Source organism: Typopeltis vanoorti, chromosome 21, assembly GCF_054136105.1.
Source record: "Typopeltis vanoorti isolate ZY-2024b chromosome 21, IOZ_Tvanoo_1.0, whole genome shotgun sequence".
Classification (NCBI taxonomy): domain Eukaryota; kingdom Metazoa; phylum Arthropoda; class Arachnida; order Uropygi; family Thelyphonidae; genus Typopeltis; species Typopeltis vanoorti.
In genome coordinates, this window is record NC_143569.1 from 62957253 (window position 1) to 62971332 (window position 14080).

Sequence of the window (14080 nt, forward strand, 5' to 3'; positions counted from 1 at the left end):
GTCAATTTAATGTGGCAAAATGTAAGGTTATACATTTTGGGGTGAAAAGATTAGCAGCAGTTTACTACATTGGTGGAACTGTACTCCAGGAAATTGATGAGGCAAGAGATTTAGGAGTGTTGGTGGATAAGGAGTTGAAGTTTAGGGGACGCATTGCAAAAGTGGTCAAAAGAAGCATGTTATTGTTCCTCTGTATCGAGCTTTGATAAGACCCCATCTCGACTACTGTGCCTAGATTTGGTCACCTAGGTTTCTTCTTGATGGGGAGGAGGTTGAGAGGATCCAGAGGCGAGTGACCAAGATGATAGCGGGTCTGTGGAATGAACTTTATGAGAACAGGTTGAGGATTTGTGAGTTGCAGAAATTGGTTGATAGACGGAGGAGGGGAGATATGATTCAAATTACTGAAGGGTTTCTATAAAATTAATTCAGAAGATATTTTTCAGAACAGGGCTGGTTGTGGGAGGACTAGGGGACATCCATGGAAGCTGGGCAAGAGTGTGGTTAGTAAGGATGTTAGAGCTGGGTTTTTTACTTTTAGAGTGGTGAATGAGTGGAATGGGCTGCCAGAGTCTGTGGTGGGTGTTGCGACAGTGAATGAGTTTAAGGCAAGGTATGATAGATACTGTGTGAATGTTGAATAGTTGTGATGATGAACATGATTTGGGGCCTCCCTGGAGTTGCCCGTAATAATAATATATACATACATATCAAGACTATTTTGTACCTAAATATTTAACAATGAATCCGTACGGCTCTGATAAATAGTGACAATGTTTTGGTGATGTTTTGCTACGATTTTGTGGGAACAAATCGAAAGAATAAGGAATCAAAAAAAAAAAAAAACCACTCGGTCGTGATTATTCAACTGTAATTATAAGCCGCCATATAGGAGACAGTTACATATTGCTTCAATAGTTAATTTATAAAACGATTACGGCAGACCATTAGCCCACCCAGGGAGGGGAGACAAGGGGCCCTGAGGTCCCCAAAAGAAAAAGGAAAAAAGATTAGAAAATTTTCAAAAAATATTTTCCTAATTAAAATTCTACGGTCACATAAGATGGGGATCACTGCCGTTGTGAACGCAAGGCGAACGAAGTAGTGCTCGGGCGATACTTTGTTTGCCCGAGCCGGGCCAGAGATCACAGGTATCATATATTGACGATCACTGCAGATGCTCAGTCATAGGTCGTATGCAATGTGTAGTGTGTATTCTCAAATCGTTTACTCAATCCCCTCCAAGATTAAATCCTGAGTGCGCCACTGCGGCAGACATGTGAAAACATTTTGCCAGCTAGCAACACAATTTCAAATATTTTAAAGTTACTGACACATTCTTCTTCTTTCTGACGCCGAACTTTATGTAAAAAAAAAAAAATAAATAAATAAAAAAAAAATAATAATTCTTAGTTTTAGTCAACATAAACCTTGTATTTACTATTATTTATAGATTCATGAAATTTAGCTGTTTTGTAAGCAAGGGGAATTTCTGAGAGGAAATACGCTACTTCAGTTTGTACTCTATATGAGTTCCCCCCCCCTCCCTACACACAAAAAAGTTCAAGGACCTATAATACTGTGGGTTGGCAAGGGTTTAGCAAGATAGGGGAATGCTATTAACGTTCCTCTTAAGACTTTTTTCGAAGACCTATTACAGGTCGCTACAGCTCCTCAAAGGAGATACGCGACAAGAATAGAAATATTATAAACACCAGCCAGATACAAAAACGTGTGACTAGCAGATTACAGCAGAATCTGAGTGAACGTGTCAGAACAGCTTGTCATGTCAGTATTGGCATCATAGTCGTTCTATTAATATAAGAACGACGGTATATTGTACTCTTCGATGGAAAAGGCCTATGTTCGATTCTCATCGTTACGAGAGGAATCTTTGTTTTTTTTTTACAATTTTGAAGGTGAGTTAACCGATCTCATACGGAGGTAGCAGGTTTTTTCCTCCTGGAAACTCGGATTTTTCATCCCGCGTACAGAGGAAATCGGCCTTCAGAACACATGCAATTTACAGACAAAAAATACTGTTGGTTTGCTGATGGGAGATAGATGGCTTTGATGAGAGTTGTGTGTAGCCGAGTAAAGTAGAGTGCCCTCCCGCAATGAGTCTTTGGAGGTGTCACATAATAATATATAACTTTCAAGCTGCATTTATTATATTAGAAACGTTCTCTTGTACAATTTAACAATACGTGTAAAAATTAAATTAACAAAAATTCATTATTTCCAGTGCAATAGTAATATTAGGGATATAAATGATATGGTGTCAGATCTGGCGTTCATTGTAGATCATTTTTGTTATTCTATATCATTTAGGACCATTTTACAACACGGGCGTCTCCATGGCATCAGAAGACTCATTGTGGGAGAGCTTATATTGACACACTAGCCATTATTCACACAATATATATCATAACTCTGCTTAAACTCATTCACAAACAAAGCACTCAACCATCTTTGGAAACGCATTCCACAAATTCACCACCCTCCAAGCAAAAATTCTAGTCCTAAGACCCTTGTTAACCACACAATTTCCAGGGGGTGATCCCTCGTTCTCTCCTCCTGCACTGTACCGAAAAAAAAGTCATCTCTGTCACTCCTATAAAACCCTTATATGCTTCTATCACATCTCCTTTCTTACGTCTATCAGCTAGTTTTTGGAGCCCACAGACCTTCAATCTGTTACATTAGGGAGCATTGCACAGACCTGCAACAATCTTTGTCACTCTCCTGCAGATCGTCTTTACACTTCTGTCTCACCAAGGAATCCAGGCGACTAGATCCGCTCGCAATAATTTAGATGTGGCCTTATTAATGCTTTATAAAATGGAACAATCACTTCCTTATCCACGCTTGTCAGCTATTCTTCAACAACTATGTAATGTAATGTTTTGGTCACCTTTGCAACATGCCCTGTAAATTTCAATTCGCTGTCCAAAATCGCCCACAAGTTGCTTGCCTCGTCAACTTCTTGCAGTGTAATTCCATCAATATAGTGCACAGCGTGTGATCTCATTTTCCCAAGGTGCATCGCCTTACATGTAACCACGTTAAACTGGCAGCCATTTAACTTTTCTGGTACGGCCAGCAGATTTAAGCCATCCTGCAAGATCTCTGGATCACCTTTTTTTTTTTTTTTTACCAATAAATTTTTCTCAAATAAATCAGTTGTATTTTTAAAAGAATTTTCTATATGCGTATTGTATGAATTTAAATAAGAGATCAGCCATCAAAGAATTTTTTTTTAAAAAAATGCACATTCAAGATTAAAAGGGGAGGAAAAATCAGCATATCAAGCATAAGATTGATTGATTTTTTTTAAAAAAATAAATTTAGTGCAATATTTTATTTCAGAAAAAGGAACTTAGGCATCGATTGACAGTTCCTTCGGCATTTAGTATGTCTCAAGCCAAGGAGTATTTTTTTTTTTATTGTATACTTAAAAAATTACTCCTCTTGGTTAAAAGTACTGGAGAGGATATTATTTATTAATATTTCTGCACTGAACAGAATTCACCTTAAATGCTTATGATACAAATAATTCCCAAGATTTTTTCATAACCATTTAAACAGCAACAGTATATATATATATTATTTTATTTTATTTTTTTTTCTTTCATGAGGATTTTATTGTCCTGCAGTAGGGAAATGGAAAATCAGTTTGTTGTGGAGAATGACCATCGAACAGTAATTCGATATTGGAGAAACAAATGCAAAGTGCAGAACTAAATGTACGAGAATAATTCAACGATTGAATTATTGCTTGCATCGATAACTTACAGCATTACTACTAATTTTTCCTTAACACTTGCAATTTTTTTTCTTTTTTTGTTTTTAGTTGTTGAATTCAACTCGAATTTGCCATAAACTAGTCGTGGTCTTTCTAAATTAGTTTCTAATACACGAAAGTAAAATTGATTGCGCTTATTTTGAATGAAAAAGTTTTTACACAGTTCTTTTGACATCGAAAAACAAACTGCTACATGATCTTTATCGAGTAACGACAACTTGAAAATCAGAGACCCTGAACCCCCCCCCCCCTCACACACACACTCAAACTAGTTACATTGGAAAATCAAACTCTTTTAGTTTGCTTGTAGCGTTTCCAGAATAAAAGACTGAAGCAGTCTTTTTTAAAAATGAGATTATAGAAGTGAAACCAACACCACCAAAAAGAAAATAAATTTAAATAAATAAATACATAGAAAATAAAAGCTCTCAAATATCCATTGAAAAATAACGAGAGTTGCCATAACTTTAATTTTGGTCACTAGGATGTGTGATTTTCGTATCTGTGCGATGATGACGTAGCAATAGAAGGAGTGCTGTTTTGTTGTTTCATAAATCCCGAATCTTGATTCTTCAAAAGGTTTCGCTGAATATGATGTGAAACCGCCGTCTAAATCTTCTTGAGTCATGGTATAAGTAGCCTACGAGGAAAGGCTGCTTTTGCAAAAGCAGCCTTTCCTCGTAGGAAGGAACAAACAGACATTAGACAGTCTGTCAGGGATTACACAAAATCGAGAATTGCAGATGTCACGATGAATTGTAGAATTATCTTATGGAAGTGACAAGTTGCAACTGATGTATGATATCAAGTCTCACTTTCTTCTAGGCTATTCGGCTTTTTCTCTGAAATTATAAAGAAGAAATTTTGTTGGTACCACTGTTTCAGCTACTTTTCAGAGCCACTGTAGCTCCTTCCACATCGACAGTGCCCTTTGGATGGAAAAATCTGGATCGAATTCCGTTCTAGAGGGATTTTTCATCCCACATAATGGACAAAGCGACTAGTAGGACAACACCCTCTCCCTCACACCAATTTACAGATATAATGAACTGGTCTCGTAGCATTAGCTGCTTTGGCCGTAATTCAAAATAGTCATCAACCAATCGCCTTTCATTTATAGGGAATAGCAAGCAATACAACATAAAGATTCAGAACTCTCAAAACTTACAAGTGGTAATTCAGTTCAGGTATTGATGGGTTTTAAGCACTTTCTGTAAGCAAGCTATTAAGCCCATTCTTTTGTTAAAAATATTACATTATAGTCCAGTGGCGCACTCAGGATTTAATCTTGGGAGTGGGGAGCGCGAGTTGAGTAGACGATTTGAGAATACACGCTACGTATCGTATACGACCTATGACTGAGCATCTGCAATGATCGCCGATCGGCTCGGGCAAACGAAGTAGTGCTCGGTCCGCCCGAGCACTACTTCTTTCGCCTTGTGTTTCACAGCGGCCGTGATTCCCGAGAGCTATAGGGTATTCCCAACTTATGTGACCGCTAATTCACAAGTAGTATAGAAATAGAAGACACAGCACAACATAAATTAAAAAAAAAAAAAGAATTTTAATTAAGTAAAGATTTTGGGAAAATTTTCTAGTGTTTTTTTTTCTTTTTTGGGGGGGGTGACATTATCCCTGGCCTCCCCCTTTGGGTGCGCCACTAGTATGGTCTCAGATATAGCTAGTGGCGCAACTTGAAGATCTTAGCAATACATTTTTGCTACAACAGGTGGAGTTCCTTCTCATGAGTGATTGCTTCGCAATGAGAAGCTACCTGATTGGTTGTGGCGAATCTATGAAATATCTCCCACTTTTTTTCAGACCTCACTCTATTAATGTTTGTTCCCTGAAGCTGGGGTTCCGTACTGTGTAAAAAAAATAATTAAAATAATATACTGTATAACAAAAGTAAAAATAGAGAGAGGAAAACGTTCAGGATCTATTTTCTCTCTCACACACATACTTGAAGGGGAAAAAAAGCGCCTGATAATAGTATTAAAATAAAAATCATTCCTTTCTCACATTATTATCAAAAAAGTGATTATTCAATGATATAAGGTTACAATTCAGTACAATATATTCAACATTGTCAAAAAGCACCGGTAGTCTCTCTCTTTCTCAATATACTAAGATTTTTCGATATCTTTAGATCTGATGTCATCTATTTTGTGCGTTAATGCATTTATAAACATATAATACTCATTACTTAGACTAACTAATATTTCCTTTGCCGCACAAGAAAAGATTTCAGCTAATTTAAACTATTATCCACGATAAGCATTTAGTTATACCGTAGTCAGAAAATGAAATTTAAGAACATGTAGATGTTAACTGATACTATCAAAACATGAAGAGAATTGTCTTAATTCTCTTTAGTTAGTTCCCTCTCTTTACTTTAATGGACATATTCTATGCAAATATGTTGTCACAAGGCTAAGAGGCTTATATAAACCCGCACGCCATAATAAGCAACAGTATTTTTAACTTCGTTCCTCAGGGACACTTTCCGAAGACTTACTCGACTCTTTCTCAACGGTAAACGCTTAAAAATCTTACATCGTTTCTGTACCAAACAGAGAACTGCTTTACATAACTAAAGAAACCTTTAAACAAGAAGATCTTTGTTTTATTGAGATGAGGAAAAAAATATAAAAAAGAGGCAGAGCTTCTGGAATTTCACTGCTTTTCTTCCTGTTTGCTGGGAGAAAAAAAAAGTTCGTGAAGTTTATGCCAAAAAAGTGATTCTAATTCTACTGGTTTGTAAATTTACTGCAATAACATCAACAGTTTAAAAGGGGGGGGGGGGGTGGAGACATCTAATCATCAGTTACTTTTTTTTTTTTAAGGACTACAGATACATGAAGCATGGTTCATTAGCTTATAAAAAGTATGCCAGAAAACATTGCTATGTAATTATCTACGTCAGCAGACAAAACAAACAAAAAAAGCTAAACTTAGAAGACAGAGACATTCTTGAAGGTCTGTCTGCGAATCTTTGTCCAATATTCCCAACGAAAGATATTACCAACCACGTGACTGCTTGTAAACAATGACAATTAGATGAAATCAAAACCAAGAACGGTGTTCTTATTATCAAACTTATATCATCATGACTTTTAGACTACGCATGTCAAATTAATTCTCATTCAGCCTTTATAGTTATTAATTATTTTGACTATTAAGTCTGTGTTTAATCCTTTTAGCAGGTAACTTACTAAAGCTCGCATTCCTGTTGTAATTCCTTAAGTCGAACCTGATATTGTACAATCTGATCTCAAAAGATTACCTATTTTGTACCTTTTACCTTTCACTCCAGGAAAAAAAAGTCTTATGTCTTAATTCTCTAATGAAAAACAGCTGCCAGGGTGGTAAAACCTTAATCAAAATGCGAAGAATCCTTGTCTTTTAAGTGGTGCAAGACAAAGCAACTCCGATACCATAGATTTAATTCTCATACAACTCTCTGGTAAATTCGAAACTTAGTTGATGAACTCCAAGAAAATAATAGTTCACAGACTAAACTTTAGGGACAGTATCACGCAGTATGCTTTCGGAACCCTTGAGAGTTTAACGTGTAACTCCCCTCGGAAGCTTTCTTTGATTACGCTGAGCTTTAGGTTTCTCCCACATAAAAGGGTTTTGCGATATTATAGTTACGCCACTGCTTCAAAACCATACTCTTCATCCCATTGAGTGAAAATTTGTTCTGTCTATCGCTTAGCCATGAAATACCTTAACATAAAGAGAACTTTGCCATAAGCTGCTTACCATGCGCAAAATTTTATGTAATGCAAACATTTAAACAATGTGTGTTATAAACATGTTTTGGATACCAGTCTAATTAGACAGATAAATGAGGAATTGTTACACACACAAAAGTAATTTGGAAGAGGAATATACGAAATTGGTAACGGAAGATTGCAACATAAATTTTTGTATAGACTTTTTTTGAAATATATTTATTTAGTCGTTATATTTACACGGCATAATTATATATATATTGACCGTGACACAATTATTTCGTAAACTTATTATGCACTTAATCCTATTCCAAAAGAACTATTAAAAAATTCCATACTTCCATTAGGATTCTTTTCTTGAGTTTTGCAACATTCAGCGATACAATGAACAGTTCTTCCCTAACGTTTCAGTAGGCTTAATGATTCAGCTTCTGTGATTAGGACAAGGTATGTCAAGCATCTCTTCCGCTTAAGGATCTGATCTACGTTTGCCTCCTTCTATCGACAGGAAAAAATATGCATATTCAAGTTTCTTGTAGCTCCGTGAGCAATGATATAATTAAAAAAAAAAAATCTAGGCCTCGCTCATCAGGCGGATGCTATTTTTAAAGTTATGTGTACTAACTTTAGCTCGAGTTTCTGTGCTACTTAGTACATGCTGACCTACTCTTTTCATTCCCATTACAGGTAGAGTCCTTCATGCATACGAAATCCTTGCTAAAATTATTCAGTTAACGTTGTATGTTAAGCCTCGTTCGGAGATGTTGAATAAAGAACGAAACGCAATGAAATCGTTCTAGTTTTTCGCAGGAAAAAATCCGTGAAAAGAAAATAAGTTTAAAACAGTTGTTACTTAGTTTCAAAATAATCGTAGCATATCCTACCTGGGTTGAATGTTATAGGATAGGCTTAATCTTTTCACTCTTCTGTAGATTAGCGTCACAGATGAAACCAGCCGGGAGAGCGATACTCCGTTTGTTCGCATGGGACACCACACGAAGGCGGGTCGAGAGAAATTTAGGCTCGTCTCGAGATCCGTGGGAACTATTTTTAACTACTTCGAGCAGCGCACGCCGGTTCTTTATGCCTATCCAGCTGGATGTGTTCCAGACTGCTTACATGCCTTTGTGGTAAATAGCAGTTCTTTCTTCTTAGGTTTGTTTACTTTCATAAGCACCTGTCTAAGTTGCGCGTGTGTTTTACAGTACAAAATATACTTCAAATAGTACAATATATCTATCGTAATACTGAATAAAATGTGGGTTGAAGTCAATCGGACTAAAAAAAAAAAAATGCATTCATTTAGTTGGAATCATGGAAGGAAAGATAAATTCACCTCTAAGTTCAAAATACAAAAATCTCAAAGACGCATAAATCAGAAAATTACTTCTATTATTCACCTGAATAGAAGTGAATGGAAGATATATCTTCTATTCAGGTGAATAATATGATATTTTATATATGATTTTTGATCAGATATATCTGTAATCCCACCCACGAAATTTTGAAAACCTATGGTACAGTGGGTGGGCGACTTTGCTCAACTGACCAAATATAGAACTTTTTTTTTTTAAGCTTCTAGAATTGTTTTAATGTTCATGGCCTCGCATGTCAATGAAATTCAGATTCTACTTAAAGACAATATTGATAAATATTACGCAATAAATTTACTATAAAACCCAGTTGTTTACAACACAGGAAGCAAGACAGCTACATTCCCTTCGACTAACTGACGTATTCAGAGCCGAAGTGTTCAAAGGGATTAAACAGACAGGACAGTCCACTCGAGACGTGCGCGCGCGATATATATATATATATATATATATATATATATATATATATATATATATATATATATATATATATATATATGTAGAAAGTTTTTAACTTGGGTATACTATGTTAAAGATACCAAGCAATTTTATAAGCTAGGTTTTAATCCATTTTCCCAAGTGAAGCAAACAGACAAATAAGTCAAGTTTGAGTTATTTGTCTGTTTTCAGACAAAGTTGTCAGACCTGAACGTAGTTCAAGTCTGAGGCAACTCGTGGTAAAGGTGGAGCAAGCTCCGATCACTTTCCTTAATATTTCCCCATAGTATACCCAAGTTAAAAAACTTTCTACATCTTACTCTCATCCTGAGATTTTTATTTAATAAGGTCAAAGTACCTTGTGGCAACTTGTTTAGATAAAATCTATAAGCTCTGTATCACTTCAACCTTGGCATTTATTGTCTGGCTCCCACTGACGAGACCTCAATAAAGGTCGAAACCGGTCTGGGTAGTGGCCCTTGCCTTTAATGCATAGCATCATACATCTCTGCAAGGGGATGTATTTCCCTCTAATACTTTGCATTAGGGTGAAATACTAAGGAAAGTGATCGGAGCTTGCTTCACCTTTACCACGAGTTGCCCCAAACTTGAACTACGTTCAGGCGCAAACTTGACTTGTCTGTTTGTTTCACTTGGGAAAAATGATTAAAACCTAGCTTATAAAATTGCTTGGTATCTTTAACTGTGTGTGTGTGTGTGTGTGTGTGTGTGTGTGTGTGTGTGTGTGTATGTATATATATATATATATGTATATATATATTTTTTTTTATTAATTTTTCCCGCACAGGACAGTATCGATGAACTCCGATAGATCTGTGAACTGATTTTTTTTTTATTATTATTCGTGGGGTTCCCCCCCCCCCGTTCCTCGAACGTCCCTTAGGACTGGTTGAGCTCTCCTAATGAGGAATTAAGTACTATATCCTATGACTGTAGCCTGTGTGCACGCGGCCGGTTTGCCTGCTTGTGTGATGAAAAACCCCAGATAAACTTGGGGGGGGGTGGAAACCCTGCTGTCCACGCCCAAGACCGACTAACTTGGCTATGGCTGAGAAAGATCCTTAAGTTTCTCACGTCGTCGACGAGAATCGAACCTAGGACACTCCTTCCCCAGGCATATGGTTGCGAAGTGTATAGTCACTAGGCTAACCGGGCGGGCTGTTGACTGAAATAAAAACTATTTATTTTCTTATGTTTTAATACTTCATAAATACCTCTAAGAATGTCATGTTTGTTTTATATCTCCTCTCCTAATATTAAGTCAATGATGTCTACGATGACACTGTCTAGCAAACAGTGTTACAAATATGGACGAGTGACAACAGTAATGATTAGTGGAAAAAACAAATCGAGCGAGCAGACTGTATTTAACCAAGCTGTAATGTTGTATCGTCTGTTTTTGCCTTCATTGCAGTAATGAGGGGGAAAGGTTAAGAACAGATAAAAGATCGACTGGAGAAAGTTATGTTGTGCTGATGATTCGTGCTGTCCCATCAGAGTCGGACTTAAGCCGATTGGTCCAGTTGAACCCCAAAGCTAGAAATTTTAAAGTTTGATAAAATCTTGGAAGATTTTGCTTAAAAAAAATCCTTTACAATTACTTTTTTTCTTTTTTTTTTTGCATATTATATATTATTTAATAGATTATTTAATGATGCTGTTTAATAGAATATATTACAGATAACTAATTATCTTAAATGAAGGGTCAAAATGATCTCATTTGTGTCCTGCATTTGCAAGCCTGAACTGTTCTCCATAATAAGTAAATCCAGATATGAGATGGCCTTTACTTGGAAGAACAAAGTGCTAGAATACTCGTAGAATATGAGGTTAGAGGACCACGTATGCCTGCTTTCAAATTCCATGAAAGTCTGTTCTTCCTTATTAGTATATTATATTATCCTCTTCAGAAAAGTATTTCACCTATTGCTAAACGAAGTTCGGTCATGACGTAATCCCCAGAAACATGCTTACTATTTCAATAATTTGAGAACTTTTTTTTCCCGAGTTTCACTATCATTCTGATATCGATTCTTTCTCTTCCGAATTTCTGAGTAATTCTCTCTTTTGTTACTTATTTTTATTAAAAGAAAATATTAAAATGAAACAAATGGAAAAAAGTAAATCGTTTAACACAAGTACTTTTAGAATTAGTGAATGAATCTTTCCAGGGAGTTGTGTCAAACTGACAGAATTTTAGTATCACTGATACACTTCTATCGTTTCTGGCTTCTTATCAAGTGCTGTTTAAAAAAGAAAGAACTTAGCTGGCATTGCACCAAAAATATATATTAAAAAAAACCATTACCTGGTTATATTGAAACACTAAAAGAGAAGTCACTGATGCTTATCCATCCAATTAGAAGTCAACAACTCCAGTTTGCGAAATCTTAACTCACGCGTTAGACCTGTCTGTAGTAAGGCCGTAGTAATTTGGTCAACACTACCAGCTTAATTCAACTTACAGTGACATATAGCTGAGTAATTCTCTCGTGAAAAAGACAAGAGGATTTTTTTTTCTGGCTGAATTTATAACAGTCGATTTTTTGTTCAAATAAGTCCTACCCATTTAAACAAAACTGAAGGCTATATCTATGGTTTTGTTTAAATGGGTAAGAATAGACAATAGTTGCATGTAGAAGATTTAAAAATATGCAGTATATTAATACTATAATCAGGTCAAGGATAAATAAATCATAAATAAGGTGGTCACTGATATCGCACACCGGACGATAAAAATCACCTACTTGATAAATACACAGGAACATTTTTTCTACTATGGGATGAGAACCCCCATACGCAGTGGTTGGTCAAGTTTATACTTCTAGAATAACTAGGAAATCTACAAATCCATGGTCCTTACTGATTTCCATTTTTAACTGCGTGTATAAGAAGTATAGTGTATTTCCCTCCCCCCTTCTTATTTTCGAGACTTTTTTTTTTTTTTTCATCTCGTAAGCACGAAGAACTAGGATGACATGAAATTTTGGAAACATGTTCGTACCACTATACTTGTTAAAATCACCACAAAAGAATCATCACAATAAAAAAAAAATCTTTGTTTTTCATAAAATCAAACTATTAAAAATAAAATTTCTCTCTCCTACAGTACTTAGGTCCATGGTGTTGGTAATGGAAATTACATCTGCGTGGTTAACATGCAGCACGATTCACTGCCTTACAGCCCCAATTAATCAATGATCCCCAATATGGATTCCGCCATTCTCGTTTCTACACCAGTACGCTTCCTCACTAACCTTTCGGATATAGATATCTGAAGTAGAAAGATGAAAAGAAATTCATGTGGTCGCTCTAGATCAGGAGTCAGCAACCTTTTTTTGGAGTGAAGAGCCATTTTTTTAAAAATTATATCTGTTAAAAAAAAAATAGGGATCCGCACGTTTTTTTTTTTTTTAACAGTAACACTTTATCATACTTGTAAAACACAACACAAGGGTGACATGTCACATGAAATTATATGATATTTTAAAATATTAAATAATAAAAAAAATATTTCCTTCTCCTTACAAAAGCATATTATAAAATCCAATAACATACCTATTTCTTTAATTTAAAATATCTTCTTAGTGCGACTTTTGCTTGAACTTCTTCGGATAATTTCTCAATATGCGGCGAATACGCCGTAATTTTCATTTTCAAACATGATTTTCAACGTGAGTTTAGTTGGTTTCTCAACTTACTTTTAATAAAATTCATATTAGAAAATATTTGCTCACACAAATATGTCGATCCGAAAATCGATAGAAGTCCAAATGCGTATGTTTCTAACTGAATGTAAGTGTCCGGTAAACAATTCCACGTGTCAAATGCAATCTGATCTTGCTTTTTAAGATCTATTTCAAACGATTTGTGTTGTATTGCAAGGGTAGATTTTTGTCTTTACAACTCCTCCAGGTCAGCTTTAAGATTTCTAAATTTTGAATTCCACAAATCCTTGGTTTTCAGGTCCTCCAACTCAAGTTGAAATGCAGCCTTATCAATTCCAGCAAAAGTTGAAAATTTTAATTCGGTAGGATTAATTTCAAGTGGTCGCAATAAAAATAACACAGTTGCCTCGTTCTTTCTAAACTCTTCAAATCTTCCATTAAATTCAGATCGCATATTTACCACAATTTCTTTGAAAAAAGGTTAAATTGATGGAATTATCAGCTTGTTCTTGTTGATATTTCTTCAACGTAGGAAAATGTAATAATGTGCCTTTCTCTAAGTCTGTCGCAAACTAATTTTTGTTCAAACGAAATCACTTCTAAAAGCAAAACTGCTGTATTTCCCTTTCCCTGTAGTTTCTTATTTAGTGCGTTTTAAATGGGAAGTTACATCCACTATAAAGTAGAATTTTTGTAACCAATGAGTATCTTCTAACTGTACCTATTCAAGGTCCTTTTGTCTTAGAAACAACTTAACCTCTCCAAGGCAGGTGGCAAATCGCATCAACGCCGCACCTCTGAAAAGCCATCTTATTCTGTTATGCAAAAGAAGATCGGAATATTTGCAATTGATTTCTTTAAGAAGTTCGCAAAATTTCCGATGATGTAGCGGTTGTCATTATTTTGTTAACAATTTCTATAACCAAATCCATCACTACTGTTATCTCTTTTGGAAAAGTTTGTACGCAAACTATCTCTTGATGGATTATGCAGTGAAAGGAAAACACGTCATGCAAAATTTCTTTTTTTAAATAA

General features: G+C 35.6%; 1 protein-coding gene across 2 annotated transcripts in view; it reads right to left on the bottom strand.

The window, feature by feature from the left end:
• LOC150094916 (uncharacterized) overlaps positions 1-8564 on the bottom strand; it is a 61071-nt gene extending 52507 nt beyond the window's left edge. For both annotated transcript variants that reach the window (XM_090410983.1, XM_090410982.1), the window contains exon 1: positions 8430-8564. The gene's annotated coding sequence lies outside the window, so the exon portion shown is untranslated. The remainder of the gene's footprint in view (positions 1-8429) is intronic.
• Positions 8565-14080: the final 5516 nt, after the last annotated feature.